This window comes from Panthera uncia, chromosome B1, assembly GCF_023721935.1.
Source record: "Panthera uncia isolate 11264 chromosome B1, Puncia_PCG_1.0, whole genome shotgun sequence".
Taxonomy (NCBI): Eukaryota; Metazoa; Chordata; class Mammalia; order Carnivora; family Felidae; genus Panthera; species Panthera uncia.
The window spans coordinates 104,143,436-104,168,517 of record NC_064811.1 but is presented as its reverse complement, the minus strand read 5'-3'; positions in this window follow the sequence as shown (position 1 = coordinate 104,168,517).

The window sequence follows — 25,082 nt, the reverse complement described above, 5'->3', positions numbered from 1 at the left end:
TGATCTCGCCGTCAGTGAGTTCAAGCCCCGCGTCGGGCTCTGTGCTGACAGCTCAGAGCCTGGAGCCTGTTTCAGATTCTGTGTCTCCCTCTCTCTGACCCTCCCCCGTTCATGCTCTCTCTCTGTCTCAAAAATAAATAAAGGTTAAAAAAAAAATTAAAAAAAAAAAAAAAGAAATGTGGTTAGTCCAAATGGAGATGTGCTGTAAGTGAAAAGTGATGAGGTTTTTTGGGGTGACAGTGGGGTTCATGGGGTCCAGAAGTGACAACCAAGAAAGAATTCTTGAAGACGTCTTTGGGGCAAAAAGGTGGTTTTGTTAAAGCATAGGGACAGGACCTGTGGGCATGAAGAGCTACCCAGGGACCATGGAGAGACACTGGTTATACACTATGGACTTGGGGGAGGTAAAGTCCAGGGGAAGTTTCCAATGAGATTTTCATATGCTAAAGACTCACAGGGTACTGGAGGCCTAGTTATTGTCAAGCTAGGGTTGTTTTTCCTCTAGCAAAGCATTAGCATTAAGACAGTAGGGAGTTTCTGGAGAAATGTTTTACTCTGCCTGCCTCAAGTATTTGTCAATGGGCGCCAGGTTATAAGGATATTTAGTTCTATCTGCCATTTCTTTCTGCCTTTGTTCCTCACATCACTATGGAAGGATGATGGAGACTTAGGTGCTGCAGGACTATGATCTCTGTCAGTTAACCATTGTTTTTTCCCCCTTTCCTTTGTTATTGGGCAGCCAGGAATGCCTGAGGAATATCACACAAATCCCACCTGGGTGTGTGTGGTGGGGGGTTGGTGTTTGTGGCCTGTCAGCTTCCCTTATGCTCCCTCATCAAAAAATACTCACTGGATTTCAAGATTCAGTCAATATCAAAATGTAAATATATCATTAATGGATTATGTAATAAACTTAATTTTACATACTGGGATAAAATATATAATTACAATTAATTTTACCTGTTTCCTTTTCTTTTTATTTTCAAAATGGCATCTAGAGAATTGAAAATTACACATGTGGCTCACATTTTTCTTTCTTTCTTTCTTTTTTTTTTTTTTTTTTGAGAGACAGAGAGCCAGCAGGGGAGGAGCAGAGAGAGAGGGAGACACAGAATCCAAAGCAGGCTCCAAGCTCTGAGTTGTCAGCACAGAGCCCTATGACGGGCTTGAACCTACGAACAAAAGGCCATGACCTGAGCTGAAGTAGGACATTCAACCGACTGAGCCACCCAGGCGCCCTTCACATTATATTTCTATTGGACAGTGCTAGACTACACAATTTTATGAATTCAATTAGTGCAGACCTTCCATCTAGAAACTAAGTTGTTTGGTGATTTCATACAAGGCAAAGATAATTTTATATTTGAAATATTTACTTGTTTTAGGCTAAGTTTATCTAATGTACCTATATAAGGGTATACTTACCAAGTATGTGAGTTTGCTAGTAAGGTGACTCTCTTTTCTAGAATGTGCTGAATAAATGCTGCCAGATTTTGTTCTAATGACCATTCTATCTTTACCCTTCTATGTGGGCCACTCTCCTTGGCTGACTTATTCTTTGCCTTAATTATCAGTGTCACAATAACCAGATGTCTATGGATGCTGATATAGTCACCTATAGACAGGTAACTCAATAAATGAAGAGGCCCATGTGGAAACTGGGAAACTTCTATGAACTAGATAATTTATTTTCTGCTCCCTAAATGTGGATGCATAACTATACAGTTATAGTTATAACTGTATAACTATAGCAATAGTTATACAGTTGCTATGTTTTTTGAATGGGTACATGGTGCATGAATACAAGAATGCTGCCAATGTATTGTCAGGTTTTTGTTTGTTTTTAATAAATGTGTGTTGGAAAATTCTCTATGATCTCTCCCCCCATACCTCCTTCTGGTTCCACAATTCATTCTTCATCCTTCTCCAGCTACATTTAGGAGGGCTGGCATACACTGACCTAAACACTAGGGTTGAAATGGAAGGCGGTAGAAAGAGAAGGAAGACTAAATGAGAGAGAGGCCAAGGTATTAGAGTATTTATTTCCTACGTTCATAATCCTCCTCCAAGGAAGAAGGTATTTATGATCCCACAGCTGCTCCCATAACTAGTCTTTCTCCCATGACTACCTTTCTTTTTCTAGTTTCAAGCAGAATGAACATGTTTTGGAAGTCATCTAGAAAAATCCTGGTTGTGCTCCTAGAAAATCAATTAAGGGCTGTTAAACATTTTTAGTATCACCTTTCACTATCAAATGTGTCCCTATTTGATGACAAATTATATGGTCATTATATTTGATGACTATATATATATATATATACACATATACATATATGTATATATATATGTATATGTGTATATATATATAAAATGATATCATTAAATTATGTGGTCATTGTATTTGATGACAAATACATACTTATTTCTTTATCGTTGGGCTTGCTACATCTCCTGTTTATCTAATCTTTTTCTTGTTCTCAATGTCAAGGCTGTAGACACATTGGCATATTTTCATTCCTTTCTGAAACAATGAAGATAATTCTCCCTAGAACCAAGGACATTTTCCAAAGTCAGCGTAGGGAATGTATCTTTGGAATTGTAGCCCTGAAGAATCCTAGCATTCTTATGAACCGGTGACCACTTGATGTTTCTAATTATTTTCTGTTCTGAATGGAATATTTGTATTATCACTATCCTTTCCTGCTGCTAAATTTGCATTTATTAGGTGTCCATGTATGTGTTGGGGGACGGAATATTCAGATAACACGTATTTTAGTTTGCAAGTCACTAAGGCGTCTCATCAAGAAATGATGAGGAATATAGTACTTTACCCCCAAGTCCCACATTTCAGTCAAGGTTGTACCTGTATGTATTATTGGGTTGTCTCCCCTGTAGAGGGAGTGCCTGTGTCTACATGTGGAAGGAAGAGTGAATGTGGAAGTTTAAGTGACCAAAGAGGGGATTGTAGCAGACTAGTAGTTACACATACCAAATCATTTCCCCCCTGTTCCATGGTAATAGAGTTATAGCTGGCAGCCATGTACCCTCCCTTGCAACTAGGTATAGCCATATGGCTAAGTTCTTACCCACAGAATGTGAGCAGATGTGTTATCTACTGTTTTTTGGATCTAGGTTTAAACATTAGACACATGCTCAGTCATGCTCTTTTTCTTCCCTGCCCCTTGGAATATAGAACCTGGCAGAGATACAGTGATACAAATTTGACAATTTTAAAAGAAAAAATGCCTCAGCATATGTTGGAACAAAACAGAAGGAGCTGATGTCCCTAAATGATCCATTAGAATAGAGTTACTGTGCCATTGGATACTATAAAGCACCAAATATAAAAGAGAATCAACTTCTATTCTTCTTTAAATTACTGAATTATGGAGGAGTCTTGCTATATAACAAGTACAAGACTTGAATATCAAGTTTTTCTAGTATGGTCAGGATAAACTGTAGGCTAGTGACAGGTGGATTATGTAATAAGTGGCAGTTTCATTTTGACAGACTTTTTATATTTTTGTGGTTGTGAGTCACAACAATGTTTGCTCAAGCAAATACCAATATGAGTGTTTTTCCTACAAGCATGCAAATATTCATGAATATTTCCCATATAAGCATGGAATTAGTAACATTGTCTTTAATTGCTGCTGTAAAAATTTCTTAATATTACTCAGTGTATACACAGAATTAAACTGAATTACCACTGTATGAAAAAAATTTGTAAGTCAAGTATTTACTTTGTTTAGACAAAACTATAAAGTTTGATTATTAGCATTATACCTACTGAAATGCTGAAATTTTTTACTAAGTTAGATAGGCAGTTAAGTAATATAAATGTTTTATCACAAATGTATAATTAATTTTTGTGGGTAAATATAATTTTTAAATGAAATTGGTGAATATATTGTACATATGAGTTTATTGTTAAGTTCTGCACATTATATTGGATCTAGAAAGGTCTAACAGTCCAGCCAGCTGTGATGAGAGGGCATGGAATTGAAAGGCTCAATTTTCTTCCTAATCTTGCTGTTTGGTTTGTGTGCTATTGGTTAAATAATTGACATTCCTGGAATAGCTTTAAAATGAGAATAATAATGAGATATTCATGGAGTAGTAAGGAGAATTCAAAGATAAAAGAGATGAGAAGAAAAGGTAAATTCTATGTAATATGAAATCATTATTACACAGATATAAGCTAATCAGGTATATACTTACATAAGTACAGGTAACAATCACCATAAATCTTTAATCAAGTCATGAATTTCAATCTTGGATTAATGAGTTCTAGTTGTTTCCATGTTATTTCACTTTGCACATACCTGTCTGGAAGAAACATTTCAATTGATGTAAAGAACTATGACTGTTTTGTTTTTAATCACTTTTAAGAACCATTCTTCAATTAGCAGGTAATAGATGAACACTACAGATAATTCATCTATTATTTATTTAGTTAGCTATATTCAGTGCAAATTAGTAGTTTCAAGAAGTTTTCTAGGATTAGTTTTTAAGAGTTCAGAATATAGAATTGTTTGAGAGCACAGGATTTAAAGCCAGAGGGACCTGAGTCTGTGGTTACTTTTGGCATTTTTTTTTATTTTGTAAATTAGAATAAGTTTCTTAATCACTCTATGGCTCAGTTTTTCAAAATGTTGAGTTAAATATTATATTAAACCAAGGAAATCTATGAACCAAGTTTAGCACAAGCCTTAACCAGAATGCATGGATCTTTGCAAATTCTCAGTTAACAATAGCTGCTTCTACTTTAAGAAGCATTAGTATTAAAATGAATGTAACCCAAGTTCAATACATTCCAGTTACTATTTTTCTTTGTAGAAATTAACTTTTGTAACTTTTATACTTTTATAACTTATAACTTATTAACTTTTTTAACTTTTATAAAGACGTGACATTCTTTATTTCATTTCTTTCTAGCGTATTTTCCAGTGTAGTTGCTCTAAGATGTACTCTGGAAATAAATGAGTAACATCTTTGTCATAAACAAAGTTGCTTTGTTATTGGAAGGAATATGCCAAATTGCAAAGACTAACTTTTCCCATTCTAATTACATTAAATGATTTTAGTTCATGATAATAATTTGAATTATTTTCACCAGCTTTCAATTTAAACCATGTCATTTTATTAAATATCTGTATGTACAGTGATTTTACCTTAAAGATGGATAATACCAGTTCAGTTTTGTTCCCCATAGGTATTTTTTTAACTCTTTCTTCATGAGAAATGCATACAATTATTTTTGAGAGAAAACAACAAAACATCAAGACAATATTTCTTATTTGTTTAGACTTCTTACTCTTTAAGTGTCTCTACTAAATTTTCTTGAACACAACAGAATGAATAAATTTGTAAAATGTTATTTTTTTTAATGTTTATTATTTGAGAAAGAGACAGGGAGCAAGCAGGGGAGGGGCAGAGAGAGAGGGAGGCACAGAATCGGAAGCAGGCTCCAGGCTCTGAGCTGTCAGCACAGAGTCTGACGCGGGGCTCGAACCCACAAGCCACGAGATCATGACCTGAGCCAAAGTCGGCTGCCCAACCGACTGAGCCACCCAGGCACCCCTGTAAAACGTTAATTTAAAAAAAAAAAAAAGACTTGACATTTTTGCCTTGGGCTTGGAAACTGTAAAATAATTACCAGATTGAATACTTTGTGTTGAGTAACCAGTTAGCCTGAGGATGAAAATATGAATAACTAAATATATATACCTAAATTTTGCATTTACTTTGTTGTTCTTATCAAGAAAGGATGTTGTATTTTGTCAAATGCTTTCTCTGCATCTATTGAGAGGATCATATGGTTCTTGTCCATTCTTTTATTGATGTGATGAATAACATTGATTCTTTTGTGGATATTGTACCAGCCCTGTATCCCAGATATAAATCCCAGTTGGTCGTGATGAATAATTTTTTTTTAATGTATTGTTGGATCTGGTTGGCTAACATCTTGTTGAGGATTTTTGCATCCGTGTTCATCAGGGAAATTGGTCTATAGTTCTCCTTTTTTGTGGGGTCTTTGTCTGGTTGTTGTTCTTACTGAAACTCACCACTGTGGTGTTTGCCCAGTATATCTCATACAAGATGATTTTTCTGTTACTTTACAGTCCCTGAGCTGAATCTTTGTCAGTGGTTTTCATGCTCTACTCCATCTCTGGTCCCGTTCAGCTTCTCAGGAGCTTTGCTGAGAGATGGCATCACCCATGTGAGGGAACCTTGCCTCTCCACATGCGCTTAAACCACAGGAGCGATGTTTTATATTTTAGACATCTGTAGTTCCTAAGAATTTACTTGAAGAAAAGGTCGGGGGCAAAGATAAATACCTTCAAAACTACCATTATCTTGCAATTGAATTTCTTGTGTAATAATTATTCGATAGGTTTATTTTCAGCTCCCAAACAAAATATAAGTTCTGTTCATGAAAGGATCATATTTCTTACTTTTTCATCATATTTCCATATGTATATACAAATGCACACCATATTTATGATGTGACTGTGTGTATGTGATGTGTGTGTGTATTAGAAGGAGCTATTTCTTTTTTTTTAATTTTTTTAACGTTTATTTATTTTTGAGACAGAGAGAGACAGAGCATGAACAGGGGAGGAGCAGAGAGAGAGGGAGACACAGAATCTGAAACAGGCTCCAGGCTCTGAGCTGTCAGCACAGAGCCCTACGCGGGGCTCGAACTCACGGACGGTGAGATCATGACCTGAGCCGAAGTCCGATGCTTAACCGACCAAGCCACCCAGGCGCCCCTAGAAGGAGCTATTTCAAACTTTATCTTCACCCAGAGATTCTGCTTGCGACAGAGTACAGTTGTAGAAACTTCATTGAATTGAATTTTCCAGTGTGCATAGAGGCTAGACATCAATTTGAAATTCTGAGGCAGATACAAAAATCTGGGGATGCTAAGAACCTATTTTGAGAGGTTAGTATGTTCTCAGGGTTGAGAAAATATAGCTGAGTCAGGTATTGAAGAATGGATTTGAGTTATCTTAAGCTCAGAAGTCTTAAAATTTCCATTTTCAGTTGTGAGTTGTTTGAAGTGATTGTGAAGACCATCTTTTTTTTTTTTTTTTTCTTTACTGCATCTCCCATATTGAGATGCTACCATAACTCAGGCAGCCATTTTTATTTTCTGTTTCTAGTGTAATCAGATTTTTCATAAATTTCCAAAATAAACCTTCGAGTTAATTACTACATTGAAGAACTTGGTGGTGGCCAAAGTAGCTAATGTCATAAATTCCCTGGACTTTCTCAGTGTCTCTCTAAAAATTGAATAGATTTTAATTTCAGTCCTGGTCATCAAGAAATAAAAAGCAATAATAGAGCAGCTCTGCAACTTTTTAGATGACTAAACTGTTCTGTTTTAAGTTCCCTAACTAGTTTTACTTCAGTTTCTTCATCATAAAGTGCAATAATAGTGATTCTCACCTCAAAATTGTTATGAAAACCATATATCATATATATATGATATATATATATTCATATATATGATTCATATATATGATATATATATATCATATATATATATAGCAATTAAATAGCTAATCTTTGGAAAGATCCCCCCAAATAGTTTGTTGTTGATGTTGTTATAACTTCTATTCGGTAAACTTATTTATTTAATATCCTAGGCAGCTGGTAATTCTCCCTGCCAGCTCATCCACCACACTCCCCAAAACACAAAACATCAAATTGAAATAGACTTGTTCACTCTTTTCAAGTGACAGTTTGATATATACTATCCCAACACAGGCAACAGATGGACATACTTAAAGGTTTTTTGGGTTTTTTTTCCCCCAGGAAAAAAAAGTCTTCAATTTTTATACATTTACTCCAAATAAATAGGTATTTTACACGAGAGAAGAAAATATCCCATAGCACAGCGATAAAATGAGATGACCCACCATAGGTAGGACTCTGTGGTGGCTGTCAGATAAAAATCTTAAAAAGTGAAGAACTTTAAGTAGATTGATTTTACCTAATATTCATAAAATCAAGCCTTAGATTTCCTTTTCTCTCTGGAAGGTGAAAAGCTAAGATTGAATTCCATTTACTTTGGGATAAAATCCTTCTACTTATTCTGCATTCTGAAACAAATTTGCAAAACCTAGTTTACCTATGCACATACATGTTTATAACCACATCCACATATAATTCCTTATGGTTTATAATCTAGTGTAAGATAATTATAAATTAATTTCACTATTTTTATATGTTAATTATTATACCATTAATTTTATTTTATGTAACTTACTAAAAGGTGGGGATATTGAGCTTACCAAATTAAACTTAAGAAATAAAAATCCTAAATCATTAGAGGCAAGGTGAATTTTCATATTTCTCCCATGTGATACTATACTAACAAGCTATTATTCTGGATACTGATTCTCAATTATTCTGAGCTAGGATAGTTTGAATTGATGCCATTTATTTCAACCTGTAAAGAATGTTGGATAAAAACCAATTGTGACTTTGATTTCAGATCCCAAGTCAATAATTGTTCATTAGACAGTATATAATCCAGGTATTTACATTAATTCTATGATTATTTTTTCAAAGAACCTCAAAAAATAATGATTTTTAGCTTTCATTAGCCTGAATATATCCATTTTATGCATTCCATTTACTAAAATTAACAAGAAATGCTTTTTTACATATCTGTACATCTAGACCCCACCATTCTGGAATGTCCTCTGGACATCATTAAAACCAGATGTTTCCAAATGTCATCATGTGTATACTGAAATGATTATAAAATGATGTTTTTTTTGTTTCCAGGCTGTTTCTGTTCAGACAAGAATGCCAGTTTCCATTGGTTTGGAGGACACTTTTATTTCTAATAGCATGAAGTTGGTTTATGATTCAAAATATAGATTTTTTTCATGTCAAGAACAGAACAACATGGCCTTAGAGAATGTTTAAAAAAAAAAAACAGCACAGATTTTATTAGAATTCGTTTGTTTTTGTGTGTATAATATTATTTAGTGTTTGATTTTTATATATAGAAATTATAATTTTACCTTGATTTATACATTCAGGGATTTCACTCCTAGGACCTATTTTTTTCCCTGTCACATTATAGAGAGTAATATAGCTTGACTATGATAATATGTCTAAAAGAAATTTGGTGTGATTACTTTCTACATATGTGATCAATCTTACCATACTCAAAGGAGTATACTATTTAAGTGTTTATAAATTGTCACTGTGGGCCAAGCTAGGAAAGTAACCAGTCTGATTTCTTTTCTGTCTGTATGCAGTTACTGTTAGCTAATGATTGGTTTTCATACATCCCACATTTAGCTATGGACCATTAAAATAGAATTAGGTATAAAAGAGAGAAATACAATCTTATAAAATATTTTGAAATGACTAATAGACATACCTATTAGCCATCCTTTTTATACCAGATTGAAGGTAAGTTAGTCTAAAAGTTAGACTATATTCCTATCCATTTTGGGAAAAATGAAACATAGATTTTCCTTCTTGGGGATAAGAAAATAAAATCCAAGTCTAAATTAGCAATATGAAGAGTGGAAGTATTACTTTTGAATTCTTGCTATGAATGTATTATTTTAATGTTGTATTGGATGATAAGTATACTAATTATCTAAATTTTTCATTTTATTTTAATCTATGGGTAAGCACATTGTAAATAAACTGCTAAGTTACCACTAATGATTTTCCAAAAGTTTGCATCAATGACATTAGTAAAGAAAAAAAACAGGACAGCTAGAAAATTCAGATCAAAATTTTTATTTGAAATATCTCAGGAAATAAAGAAATTCTTGATAAACAATCCAATTTCATTTCAGAAATAAGAAGAAAAAAATTTAAGATATAAAGAGAATGATAAAAATCACAATTTATTTTGCTACACAGAAATTATCATTATTATCATTTGTAATTGGTTAGTCACAGATATATGTATTATTTGTGTAAGAAGAATATTTATATAAAAACCACATGAAAATATGTTTTTAATGTTCATTTTTTTACTGCTCTTTGGTTACTATATCTTGAAGAGAAATGCCAATAAAAGCACTTGCTCATTAGGGGGCTCTAAATACTTTTTATTTATTTTTTAATTTTTTTAAGTTTTTATTTTAAATTCCAATTATTTAGCATGCAGTGTAATATTAGTTTCAGGTATACAATATAGTGATTCAACACTTCCATACAACACCTGGTGCTGACCATGACAAATGCCCTCTGTAATCCTCCTTAATCCCCGTCCCGCAAGTCCCCATCCCCCTCCCCTCTGGTATCCATTGGTTTGTTCTCTATAGTTAAGGCTCTGTTTCTTGGTATGTCTCTGTCTCTCTCTTTTTTTCCCTTTGGGCATTTGTTTTGCTTCTTAAATTCCACATATGAGTGAAATAATACGATATTTGTCTATCTCTGACTGACTTACATCGTTTAGTATAATACTCTCTAGCTCCATCCATATTGTTGCAAATGGCAAGATTTCACTCTTCTTATGACTGAAGAGTATTCCACTGTATATATACACCACATATACTTAATCCATTCATCAGTCGAAGGGCATTTGAGCTGTTTCCCAGATTACTTATTTAGATTTCCTTCTGTAATTATTTTCATATTTGAGGAAAACAATCTCATGCAAATAGTTATTATGTATTTTTAAAATGGCATGAGTAAAACTGTCCTTGTCTTACTTCTATTAAATATTTAATAAATTTTTTACACTTCTACTAAAGTATTTCATAAATTTCATACAATTAGTATAGGTCTCATTTCTTCCTACTACTTTCTTTGCCAGTTTCTGTTTACATGACCTTCCATGTACATAGTCAACATATGCAAATATTACAAGCAGCTATTGTTCAGGAAAGCTTACATTCAAAAATGATAGTCTATGTCCTTCAACAACTGGAATGTAGACAAAAATAGTACTTATTATATATGGGGTGATTTAAAAAAGCTGAGATCACCAATAATAACGACTACTACAGATTCACATTAAAAAATTACAAGGCAGGGCGCCTGGGTGGCCTAGTCGGTTAAGCGTCCGACTTCAGCTCAGGTCATGATCTCACGGTCTGTGAGTTCAAGCCCGCGTCGGGCTCTGTGCTGACAGCCCGGAGCCTGTTTCAGATTCTGTGTCTCCCTCTTTCTCCCTCCTCCCCCGCTCATGCTCTGTCTCTCTCTTCTCAAAAATAAATAAATGTTAAAAATATTAAAAAATTACAAGGCATACTGCAAATTCAGATATATTTATATAGGAATAATTATACATTTTTATCCTTAGGTTCAAACAGAGTGCAACAGAACTAGAGAAATATAAATTCACTTTTAAAAGATAGGTTTTCACTTCACTACAAGGTAAAAGAAAAACACCAGTAGTATAATGCACTTTCAAGAAAAAGTTATTGTCACACTTCAGTGGAGGCTTCCCAAAGACAGATTATTTTGTATTGCTTTCTAATAAATCCTTACTTTTATACAAATAGAAATATACTTCAAACAGTCCCCTTGCCAGATTCTGTCAACAGAATATATATTTTGATAATTTTTAATTATCACACTAACAAAAGAATAATTTTTGACTATCACACTAACCAACTGGATTAAGTATGAAAGAGTATACAGATTTACAAAGGATGTGCAAAACTTTACATTTCAAAAACAGCTAAAGACAAGGAACTCTTAACATCTAACAATAAGAAAACAAGCAACGAGATTTTTTTAAAGGGTGAAAGACCAGACACCTCACCAAAGGAGACAAACAGATGGAATTTAGCATATGAAAAGATTCTTCACAGCATTAGAGAAATACAAGAATGAGATACCACTATATACCTGTTAGAATGGCCAAAGTCCAGAACACTGACAACAACAAATCCTGATGAGGATATAGAGCAATAGGAGCTCTCATTCATTGGGGGTGGGAATGCAAAAACGGTGTAGTCACTTTTGAAGAAAGTTTGACGATATTTTACAAAACTAAACATGCCCTTCTCATACAATCCAGCAATTGTGCTTTTTGGTGTTTACCCAGAAGAGTTGAAAACTTATGTCCATGCAAAAATCTGCATGTAGATATTTATAGCAGCTTTGTTCATAATTGCCAAAGCTGGGAAGAAACCAAGATGCCTTTCAGTTAATGAATGGATAACTGAATGATACTACATTCAGACAATGAAATATTATTCAGCGCTAAAAAGAAATGAGCTATCGTCATGAAAAGACATGGAGGAAGCAAATGGATATTACTAAATGGAAGAAGCCTATCTGAAAATGTTACATACCATATGTTTCCAAGTATATGACATTTTGGAAAAGGTAAAACTATGAAGACAATAAAAGGATCAGTGGTTAGCAGGAGAGGGGAGCAAGGAGAGATAAATAGGTGGAGCACAGAAAATTTGGGGAGCATTGCCACTGATCTGTAAAATTCTATGATGATGGATGCACGTCATTATAAATTTGTCCCAACCCATGCAATGAACAACACCAAAGTAAAGCCTCATGTAAATTATGGACTTCAGATGATAATGATGTGTCAGTGTAGGTTCATCACTTGTAACAACTGTGCCACCCTGATGGAGGACGTTGATAATAGGCGAAACTGTGTGAGGGTGGGTAGGGGATATATGAGAAATCTCTGTATATTCTATTCATTTTTACTTGAGCTACTTCATTTGAACCTAAAATTGCTCTAAAAAATAAAGTCTATTTTTAAAAATCTGCTAAGAAATGCTAATTTTCACTTGCAATGGGTAAACCTAGGGGGCGAATGTTGACAATTTTTAAATACTTTTTAAAGACTGTCACCTTGAAGATTTCTGATCAGACTTTCTGATGCTCATAAGTTATGTTAGAACAGAAGATACGTATTTCATAAAAGCAGCTCTCCTAACCATGGCAATTGTTTAAGAATAGAATGAATAACTTTGAGAAGACTGACTGACATTCTTGTAGAATGGAGATTCTCCCATTATAGATGATTTAGAGGCATAAAATACCTGCCTGGTCGATTCTCAGAAATGTTGAGAGGGAATTACTGATTATCTAAAAGCAAGGAATCAGATAAATATTGTCCCTCTTAACTAACATTTTAGGCCATATTTATAATTCATAAATTTCTTTTTTTTTAATTTTTTTTTGTTTTAACGTTTTATTTTATTTTTGAGACAGAGAGAGACAGAGCATGAACGGGGGAGGGGCAGAGAGAGAGGGAGACACAGAATCGGAAGCAGGCTCCAGGCTCTGAGCCATCAGCCCAGAGCCCGATGCGGGGCTCGAACTCATGGACCGCGAGATCGTGACCTGAGCTGAAGTCGGATGCTTAACCGACTGAGCCACCCAGGCGCCCCTTCATAAATTTCTTAAGGAAAAGACAGAGTATTGTTTTTCATACCATTTCCTCTACTTTCAACAGTTCAGTGTGAAATCACTAGAGTTTATAACAACACATCTGTAATTCTGGCCAAGAAGAAAAATAGAATACATTTGGAGAAGAAAATTCACAAACAGAACAGACTCTATGATAAAGTCAAATATTTCCTCAAGAGGGAAATTATTTGCTTTCTCCTTTCTATTCCCTGGCAGTGCTTGATTGCTTACAGCAGAAGCTGCTTTGGCAAATTGTTCTTTTGGGGGGAGTATTTACTACAGCAATTGCCTCATTATACCTATTTGAATTATGTAATTCCTGGTGGTCAAAATATCACATTAGACTTTCTTATTCATTTTACTTAGGACCCAACAACAAAAGGGGTTAGTATCTCTTGGATAAGAAAAGACAAAATATTTTTGTATAATTCATTACAATTTTTTAAGCAAGTGTTAAATAAACATTTAATTTTCTATCGGTCTGGCAACATTAACCTATCGGTTTATGCTTTAAAATCTAGAGATTGATTTATTTGTAGTTTTTTATGATTATGCAGATGTTTGTCTTTAAAGACATTTCAGAAATTTTGAAAGAAATAATTAGCTAATTTTTTATTGAAAATGTGTTAGAATATTCAAGTTATACACAATGTACTAGATTCAATGCCTCCTTTCACTTGATTATTTTCTGCTAATGGTTTTATTTAAACACATACTATTTCTCATTTAATGTCATTATGTATTTTTTTGGTAGGCTTCAGAATTTAAAAATTACAGTTCATTTCTTTGCTTACATTATGGTCTGCAAGAACACTTCACATACTAGATGGTATTTTAGTAGTATGTTTAAAGAAAAAGGCCGACACATTTTCCAAGTATTGCTAACATTTTTTATTTATTAATTTTGAGAGAGAGAGTGTGTGTGAGCAGGGGAGGGGCAGATAGAGAAGGAGAAAGAGAGAATCCCAAGCAGGCTCAGCACCATCAGTGCAGAGCCCTCCGTGGGGCTGGAACTCACAAACCATGAAATCATGACATGAGCTGAGATCAAGAGTTGGATGCTTACCCGACTGAGCCACCCAGGTGCCCCATGATGTCTACATTTTATAAGTTAAAAAAAAAAAAAGGCAATGGTAATGGATTATGAGTAAATTGCTAAGCAGCCCCTATTAATAAATGATTGACTACTAATATACATACAGTGGTTTTTAAATGAATTTTAACCAAAATTTTCAAACAAATTATATATTATAAAATATTTTATTTGGACAGAATTTAAGGTTTAAACCCACTTCAATGGATATTTCATTTGAAACTTAAGGTGTCATGTTGAATGAAGATATTTCCATAAATATATTTTTGAGTGGTCATGATAAAAACTTCAATAGCCTCACTCAAGTAAGCATTGACGTTTACTAGATCTTATCGTAAGCAGTTTTTGGCATTGTGTAGCAGTGAATATGCCACCTGATTACAGTGACTTATATTACCTTTTGTGGTTACAGAACTCTGATTGTTTTTTTTTTTTTGATTCCTCATGCTCCCTTTTCATTGATGCTTACAAATTAATATAGGCTACACATAGTTTTGTAACTGTGTAGAACATATTTTTATAACTATGTAGAATATATTTATAGTTCTAGATCTTTACAGACGATTGCCTCTCATCACATGTCTTACTTACAAATGCCATGCTGCCAAAGAATGTACTTAATTCAGTGCCAGGAGGCAATTTCTAAATGTACAGAAAGAATTCTTTAGTGATCATCTGCATTTGTTTTAGGATATTTTGGATAAATCTTCTGTAGAAGAAACACACTACCAATACTCGATAGAAATGAAAGGTTTCAAATTCTTTAGGGACACTCTAGTGAGCTAAAAGTATATTAGATGATAAAGTCTTTGATGCAGAAGTATTTATTCTGGCTATTGTAGCCAATATGGGAATAATTCCTCAAATAGCTATATGCATTTTTTTTTAATAAATGGAGTTTGAAATACATGTCAAAATGATTTGAAATTGATATAGTAATTACTATGACCTTAGGGTTAAAAAATAAATTGAATGTAGAAAAATACTGAGACTTCAACACCCAGGAGTACCAACAAGTTAATTTCCATAGTGTTGCTGAATTTTATTTCAGCAAACCATCCTACATACTGCTGAGTTTGAAATGTGGTTTCATCTCTGGTCAAAGAAGCAGACATGATTCTTTCCACTCAAGAAGTATTAGAGAACAAAGAGATTTGTGTTTGCAATTTTTGCATTAAAAGAATAGAGCCAATCTTAAGCAGAATTTTGAATCAGACAAGGTTTTCTCTTGATAACTTTTTATACCTTCTATTCCAGCTCATGTATTGTATGGGTTTGTGTAGAAGCCCAAAACCTTGAAATTCTTTCCATAAACCAAAGGTAAAGTTTGTTTCCAGTTATGTGTTAAAAGGAAGTAAATGGACAATAGATGAATTAACTATCCAAACTGATAGGAAGAAAGAAGCTTACCATCCTAGATAAACCGATATTTACACATCAGGAACACATGAAGCTTTTATTAATGTTTTTGGGCAGTATAACAATACAAGACAGAGTATTCAGGATGTGAGTGTAAGCAATAGCACAAGGAAGACCATTCTGACAGCACTCATGACCAATTTCTAACCATATGAGTTAACTTTTTATATGTTGATAAATTACATTTTTAGAAGTGCTTTAAAATGATTAAATCTGATCTCTGTAATGACTGTCTTAAGAATCACATTAAAATTGGATCCATTCATTGATAATATTGTTCAACATGTCAAAGCCAGTTTTCCTGGCAGAATGAACAATAGTATATGTTAGATTAAGTTCTGATCAGTTGATATCATACATCTGCATTTGAGTTCACAAGAAGGTAGCTTGTAAACAGATGTTTGTTATGATTAATCTGATCCTCTGGGAACTTTTTAACTTCATGAGCTGGAACAAATATGAAGACAGTTATGCAGGTGGTGATTAATTAGTTTTGAAAGCATACAAACAAGAATCCATACAGAGACAATAGACCATTTGCAAAATTAGCTCAAATGATGGTAAATTTGAGAAAAACAGCAGCAAACAGGTCCAGAACTTAAAACAATGGAACAATAGAAAACAAACTTATGAATATGCAGCTATGCTTTAGGAAAACTGACAGAAAGAAACATATGGCATCATTCTTTGTATCAGTGCCTGGGAGTCCACTGGAATCTAAATCAGCACCCAGTTATTCTCCTTACGACTGTCTGAGTGAACAACAATCCATATTAGCTAACATGTTGCCTATTGATCTTTGTTGCTCTTCTTTTTTATTTTTGTTTATTTTGAGAAAGAGAGAGAAAGAGAGAGAAAGAGAGAGAGAGAAAGAGAACAAGTGTGGGGAGGGTGCAGAGAGAGAGGGACAGAAGATCCAAAGCAGGCTCTGTGCTGACAGCAGAGAGCCTGAAGCTGGGCTTGAACTCATGAACAGTAAGATCATGACATGAGCTGTGGTTGGACATTTAATGGACTGAGCCACCCAGGCACCCTGCTCTTGCTTCTTGATCTACCTTTAACTCTTTCCTTTTTGCTCTGCCTTCATTGGACTTTTTTCTTTTTTTTGAGTCCAGGATAGGATGTAAAATACTTCACAGATGTGCATGAAGATTTTTTTTTCCATTTAGAGTAGTAAATGTAACAATTAATAGTCAAACATTTTCAATATCGATTTTCAGTTTCTTATTGGCATATTTCCCCCTAAGGGTATGACAGAATAAAAGCTATTTAGAAATGAGTAAAGAAACTCAGTGAATTCAGATGAGGGAAATACAGCAAATGATACTCTGAATAATGGTACCATAACAGGCTAACCATTCTAAACTTCACTCACTTGAGAATGCTTCAGGAGATCCTCTTAGGCTTAGAGTAAGCCTTACAAAATTCTTGAATTATCTTGATCTAAATTGGCATTGAGGCTGGGGACTATTCATATATGCAGAGGCTAATAACCTCTTGGTTTCTCACTTGTAAGTTGTGGAGGCTACTGGATGACATTGATTCTTATTTCTACACATATGAATTAAGGAGAAATAATGTGCCACACATTACTTTAGGCACTAGGGTATAGTGGTGAATTAAACCGACTTCTTTCCCTCATGTGGCTTACACTCTAGTTGCAGAGACGTAAAATAATGAAAAAAAATTAATATAATGTTCAGAAGCATTATCTTCTATAAAGAAAATTGAAAAAAAAAAAAAAAACCTCAAAGCCAAAAAGATAAAAGATGCATTCTATTTTATATAGATCTAGGAAAAAGTCTCCAAAGAGATGATATTTGACATAGATATTAATTAAATAAAATTAATCAAAACCTATAAAAAGTATGTTGTCAAAAGGCGTAACTATCCTTAACCATTCTCTAGAAGTCTCAGTTCTATGGTAATTGATGTGATGAAGATTTCTGAAACAAACAAACAAACAAACAAACAAAATTTCCCATTCTTAATGAAATTCAAGGGAGCTCTGAAACCATTAACACACTCTTAAGGAGACTGCGTTTTCATCTGATTATATCTTCTGGGCAATAAAACCTCAGAATTGGTCAACATTTAGTTAACCGCCACAGGACATAAATCTTCTAGCAGCAACTGAATAGAAATGTGTTAAACTAGAATTTGGTAAGCATAGGCCCTATGGTAGTATGCCCCAGGTTCGTGCACTTATTGGAAGCATTCTCTGCTTATTGCTGCTCATTATTAGCTTGCTTTACAAACTAGGTCAGTGTTCTCAAACAGTCGTGTATACACATCATCTGGGATCTTGTTTAAATGTGGATTCTGATTTGGTTGGCCAAGGATGGATGTTGAGATCCTTCATTTCTAACAAACTGCCGGATGATACTGCTACTGCGGGTCCATGAATCATACTTTGTGTAACACGGATGTACACATGTGGAGTAACTCTGATTCAGAGTCTCAGAAATGTGGAGTGAGAAATAGGCCATGTGGTTCAGGCCTACCAACAGTTCTGGATAGGGTGATGTCTTTATCATTTCGGGCTCCAAAACTATGTACCATAGCATAGGCCTGGTCGCTGCTAAATAACAGAAATTTATTTTACCCACTTCTGGAAGCTGGAAGCCTGACATTAGGGTGCCGGCATGATCGGGTTCTGATGAGAGACCTTTTCTGGTGTGCAGACTGTCAACATTTGGTTTTATCCTCTCATGGCTATTATTCACAAATCATGGTAACAATTTCAAAGTTGTGCCTATAGTTGAGTATGTCCATCTAAATATCAGTCACAAACCTTGTTTTATTGAGCTTTGCTTTATTGCACTTTGTGTATATTGTGTTTTTTGCAAATTGAAGGATTGTGACAGCAGTGTGTCAAGCAAGTCTGTCGGCTCCATTTTTTCAATCGCATCTATTCAGTTCACGTCTCTGTGTCATTTTTTGGTAATTATCACGATATTTAAGGATTTTTATCATTATTATATTTTTTATGGTGATCTGTGATCAGTGATCTTTGATGTTATTATCGTAATGATTTTTGGGGTGCCATGACCCACACCCAAAGACGATGAAAACCTAATAAATAAATACTGTGTGTCCTGATGCTCCACCAACTCACCATTTACCCATTTCTCTCTGTTTTCTAGACACAAAACAGTTTTGAAATGAGACCAGTTAGTAACCCTACCCTCTGTATTCAAGTGAAAGGAAGAGTCCTATGTCTCTTTAAATCACAAGGTAGGCATGATTATGCTTAGTAAGGAAGGCATGTCAAAAGCTGAGATAGCCTAAAAGCTAGGCCTTTGTACCAAACAGTTAACTGATCTGTGAATGCAAAGGAAAAGTTCCTGAAGGAAATTAAAAATGCTACTCAGTTAACACTGAAGATAAGAAGGCACAACAGCCTTATGTTGATATGGAGAAAAGCTAATCCAGAGCAAGGTCTTAACTCTCTTCATTTCTATGAAGGCTAACAGAGGTGAGGAAGCTGCAGAAGAAAAGTAGGAAGCTAGTAGAAGTTGGTTTATGAGTCTTAAGGAGAGAATATATCTCCATAACATAAGAGTGCAAGGTGAAGAAGCCAGTGCTGATATAAAGGTGCAGCAAGTTATCCAGAAGACCTAGTGAAGAAAATTAATGAAGGCGACTACACTGAACAACAGATTTTCAGTGGACTTTCATAGCTAGAGAGGAGAAGCCAATACCTGGTTTCATAACTTCGAAGGACGGGCTGACATGTTAGGGACTAATACAGCTGGTAATAAGAAGTTGAAACCAGGGCTCAGTTACCATGCTGAAAATCCTAGGGCCCTTAAGAATTGCACTATATCTGCTCTGCCTGAGCTCTATAAATGGATCAACAAAGCCTGGAAGACAGCACATCTGTTTACAACATTGTTTGCAAAATTTTTTAAGCCCACTCTTGAGACCTACTTCTAAAAAGAAAAAAAAGCAACCTTTCAAAATATGAGTTCTACTGTGGGTAAAATGCCATCAAACAGCAGTGCATGCTACAGAGCAATCATTTGTGACAGAAAGAGTTAATCAATGTGATAACTTCATTGTTATCTTATTTTAAGAAATTGCCACAGCCACCCCACCTTTAGCAACCACCAGCCTGATCAGTCAGTAGCCATCACATCCAGGCAAGACTCTCCACCAGCAAAAAAGATTATCACTCACCAAAATCTTACATGGTGGTTTGCATTTCTGAGCAATAAAGTATTTTTTTTTAATTTTAGAAAAAGAAAGTGGGGGAGAGGGGCAGAGGGAAAGAGAGAGAGAGAGAGAGAGAGAGAGAGAGAGAATATTAAGCAGGCTACATACATGCTCAGCGTGGAGCCTATGGGTGGACTGGATCCCACAACCCTGGGATCATGACTTCAGCTGAAATCAAGAGTTGCATTCTCAACTGAATAGCCCACCCTGGTGCCCCATTAAAGTATTCTACTTAAAGTATGTACATTGTTTTTTTTTAGACATAATGCTATTGCACACTTAATAGACTATAGTTGAACATAAACATAGCTTTTGTAAACAATGGGAAACCAAAAAAGATTCATTTGACTCATTTTGTTGTTTTATTTGCTTTATTGGGGTGGTCTAGAACCAAATCCACAATAGCCGTGAGGTTGGCCTGTACTCACAGTGGATCTATATCTAATTATAGATATTAACCACAGTGTAGATGGTGGGGCTAATGGACTCACTAAATTCACTGTAACACACTCTTTGCTCAGGAATCCATTCATCACCTCACCACTGGATACCTTCCTCTAACAGAGGATAAAATGGTGTTTTGGTACCTCTGGCATTGGTAGTGTCAATTCAGCTCACGTATCTAATGGCCTTTGAAATACGCATATGCCTTTTACCCCAGTGTACAATTATTCAGGTAAATTTCAAGAGCTCTTTGAGGAAAGGATTGAGAAAACATGTATTTTATATTCATTCTATAGAATTGTAGAGTTTTTTCTCAAGTGGTTCTGATCTCTTCCTTAGTCAACAGCCTGTAGATCTGAGAATTGGTTCATGTGTGGAAAGTTAGTGAGGGGTAGTAATTTTTCATTACTATGGCTTATATCACCCTTCTGTTGTCCACATCTTAATAGGGTTTTTTTGTTGTTTTTTTTTTTTGTTGTTGTTTTTTTTTTACCTAAGTCAAGCAATAACATCACTGGCTATTATATCTAGCCTTATGAATATCATGATCTGTAAGCAATTCCCAGAGATCCTGGAAGGTCAAGATACCCTAATTCCCAGTCTTACCTCACTCTTCATTATGGTAATTATGAAACCTTGCCTCTGATGATTAAGTGCTGCCATGCGGCCTCTGATTTTTCAAAATCATAGTGTCCCTATTGACACTAGGTTACCAAGATCAATAACAGTGTCTCCTACCATTAATTTTGGCCTACCGTGGACAGCTACCACTGAGCTTCTTAAAGATGTCAATGTCCCCATCTTAACATTTTAGGGAAGGGACTGTCTTCAGTAGTCTCTTGGGAAACATAAACAGCTGCTGGTTATCCAGCCTTATATAGTTAGTCCATCATAACACTCCCATCTTTCTGAACCTTCTGTATTCTTCCACAATATTTGGTAAAGCTTTTCAACATTGCTATCTCATTAATTCTGTGTTATCTACAAAGTTTGAGAAGTTATTCCTGGAGTGTATTAGGGACAAATCCAGGCACTTCTGACAAAATGTTAAATCCAGATTCATGGGAGAATGCTATCCTGTCAATCACATTCCCCTGTCTGACATTAACTTTTGTCCCTGACCTGATCCAGCATTCTAACATTTTATTTCCATGTATGCTCTCCCAGTTTCTATTTTCATATATGTTAGCTGGCTTCTGCAACCTTTTTTTTTGCTGTTTTCTTTTCTTTTGTAAATTTTCACATTGTCCCCAAAATAGAATAGCACTTCATTTCTCAGCTCATGCTGAGATCTGACTCTTGTCATTATTGGAGAAGTGATGAGGGGACACAGGGCAGTTCTTAGAGAGGACCAACATTATCCTACTGTGGATCTGCTTTACATGACTCTTTTGCATAATCTTCAGGAAATGAGAAACTGGTATCCACTAGCAAGAAACAAAGAGAATTTAGGAAACACAATTTTTCAAGCAAGTCCACTCAGATGACACCCTCCCAGCTTTCAGGGTCTCTTCATTCTTGCATGGCCCAATGACTTCAACATAAGAGCTTGCTGAAGCTGTGAATTAATTTTTCTTTGAAAATGCACTTAGGATCAATCTTACTCCTTAGTTTCAGCACAGTCTGCCTTCTGATTATGTGATGATAATCTTAAATGTTTCTATGGAGACATTCTAGCTTTCATAGAGCATCTGAGTTGAAATTAGCTGACTTGAGTGTCTTCCTCTTTTTTAATGGTTTCTTTTGCACTTAAAAAAAAGTCAACCAACTCTACAATCCCTATAATTGTATTTCTTCAATAGCTTTCAAGAGCTACTGCTTCTCTATTTGTGTATCATTCCAGTCTACCATAGATTACAGTCTAAATATTGTGATACTGCAGGAGAGCAGAATTATCACTGTCCCACTTCACATCTACATTATGGTCCTTACGGTCATCTGAGTGATAAGCAGTCAGATTCCAGAATTCTATTCTAAGGATATAATCTCTAGGTATATTCTGGATGTCAAATGACTTACAGTGGGTTACTCCAAAAGCAGAACCCAAAGTCAGAATCCAAGGTAGTTCATTTGGAAGGTAAACTCAAAAAGTACTGTAAGGGAGTGGGAAATCTGAACACAGGAGAGGGGAAAATCAGGAAAGGTGTGTTAATGGCTGGGCCATACTTTATAGGTAACTGGAGCTTAATCTTCGTTTTTTTTTAATCTTTTTAATGTTTATTTATTTTTGAGAGAGACAAAGAGAGAGAGACAGAGTAAGAGTGGGGGAGGGGCAGAGAGAAAGGGGGACACAAAATCCGAAGCAGGATCCAGGCTATGAGCTGTCAGCACAGAGCCTGATGTGGGGCTCAAACTCATGGACATCATGACCTGCGCTGAAGCCCGAAGCTTAACTGACTGAGCCACCCAGGTGCCCCTGGAGCTTAATCTTAATAGAGATCTCCTGGGAGATTCTGTGCACCATGACTTAGAATTGGGCCAACACCTGTCCCCTGTTGGTTAAACATTGCTCCAGAGTGAGCCAAGCACATCTTATAGCAAAGAGCACCCTTCTTCAGAGAGGTGTAAAAAGATTTCCATGACAGCTAGAATTGTCTGTAGGCTACCTCCATGTTGGCCAAGATGATGCAGATGGGGTACTGGCAAAGTTGAATTCATTAGTCTAGCACTTTTTCTACTTGCTAATTTTAATTTGATTAATTGTAAATTATTAAAAATAATAGTGACTACCTCATTAGGATGCTGAATAAGACGTATAGATATTTCATGTGAATGCTTTACAAGAAGTCTGGGACATAGAATGCATTTAACAAATGCCAACTACCATTATTTTTGTGTCTCTCCTCCATGCCTTTCCTATACAGTGGCCAAACTTCATGAATGTATAATGGAATTACCCTATAATTCCACTGTATACATCTCATTAAGTCAGCCTTGAATTTTTGTTCAGGTCTTATCTATTTTTTAAGGCCCAACCAAATGCTTTTCTCTCCATAAAAATTTCTATTCCTTCTGCAGATTATGCCTTTTTTTGCCCCTCAACTCCGAAATACTAGTATTTCAGACTGCTGCTCTTCTGCTTAATTTCATAATTTAAAGTCTCTCTATGTCTCTCTCTTTTATCTATCATCTATCTATCATCTATCTTCTATCTATCTACTATCATCTATCTATCCTCTATCTATTCTTCTAGATTGTCAAGTTTTTGAGGGTTAAATTTTCTTATTGTTAGTACAAAGCTTAATATCCTGACTTTAGTGGAAATTCTATAGTTATTATGTCTCCTAATTAACTCTACCACAACAAAAACCTGGGCTTCTTACTCAGTATTGTGCATTTCACAGGACAGATCATCACCTCTTTGACAGTATTGTAGTTTTAAGGATAGCAAGTGAATATTGATGAAATTCTATGAATGTCATGTTGTGGCATGTGAATGCAATCTTAGGCATAAACAGAAGAGTGATACCATAATGGTAACATTTGTGTAGAATCATTTAGGAATAGTTCTAAAGCAGATTGTAAATAAATGAAAGCAAAATCCTGCATTAGATTATTATTGCAATTTTGACCCTTTGAAGGGGTTGAAAGACTTAATAAGTTAACACTGTGGGCATGGAAATATTTATATGAGAAGATAAAGAAGACATGGAAACTTGGGAAAGGTAATTCAAATATAAGGCAGGAAAATTAAGGTCAGGTTAATTGTATCTCTAATCTCTGTGTATCTTTTAAATATTCCACTTCCCAGTTCACATTGAAAAAGGTAAAATGTGATCTAACTGCTTTAAAGCATTATAAATTCAATCATAAACTTTTACATTTTTGTGGGATGTCTTTGGATCTCCGTGATTTTTTTTTTATTTTTATTTTTTAATATATGAAATTTACTGTCAAATTGGTTTCCATACAACACCCAGTGCTCATCCCAAAAGGTGCCCTCCTCAATACCCATCACCCACCCTGCCCTCCCTCCCACCCCCCATCAACCCTCAGTTTGTTCTCAGTTTTTAACAGTCTCTTATGCTTTGGCTCTCTCCCACTCTAACCTCTTTTTTTTTTTTTTTCTTCTTTCCTTCCCCTCCCCCATGGGTTTCTGTTATGTTTCTCAGGATCCACATAAGAGTGAAACCATATGGTATCTGTCTTTCTCTGTATGGCTTATTTCACTTAGCATCACACTCTCCAGTTCCATCCATGTTGCTACAAAAGGCCATATTTCATTTTTTCTCATTGCCACGTAGTATTCCATTGTGTATATAAACCACAATTTCTTTATCCATTCATCAGTTGATGGACATTTAGGCTCTTTCCATAATTTGGCTATTGTTGAGAGTGCCGCTATAAACATTGGGGTACAGGTGCCCCTATGCATCAGTACTCCTGTATCCCTTGGATAAATTCCTAGCAGTGCTATTGCTGGGTCATAGGGTAGGTCTATTTTTAATTTTCTGAGGAACCTCCACACTGCTTTCCAGAGCGGCTGCACCAATTTGCATTCCCACCAACAGTGCAAGAGGGTTCC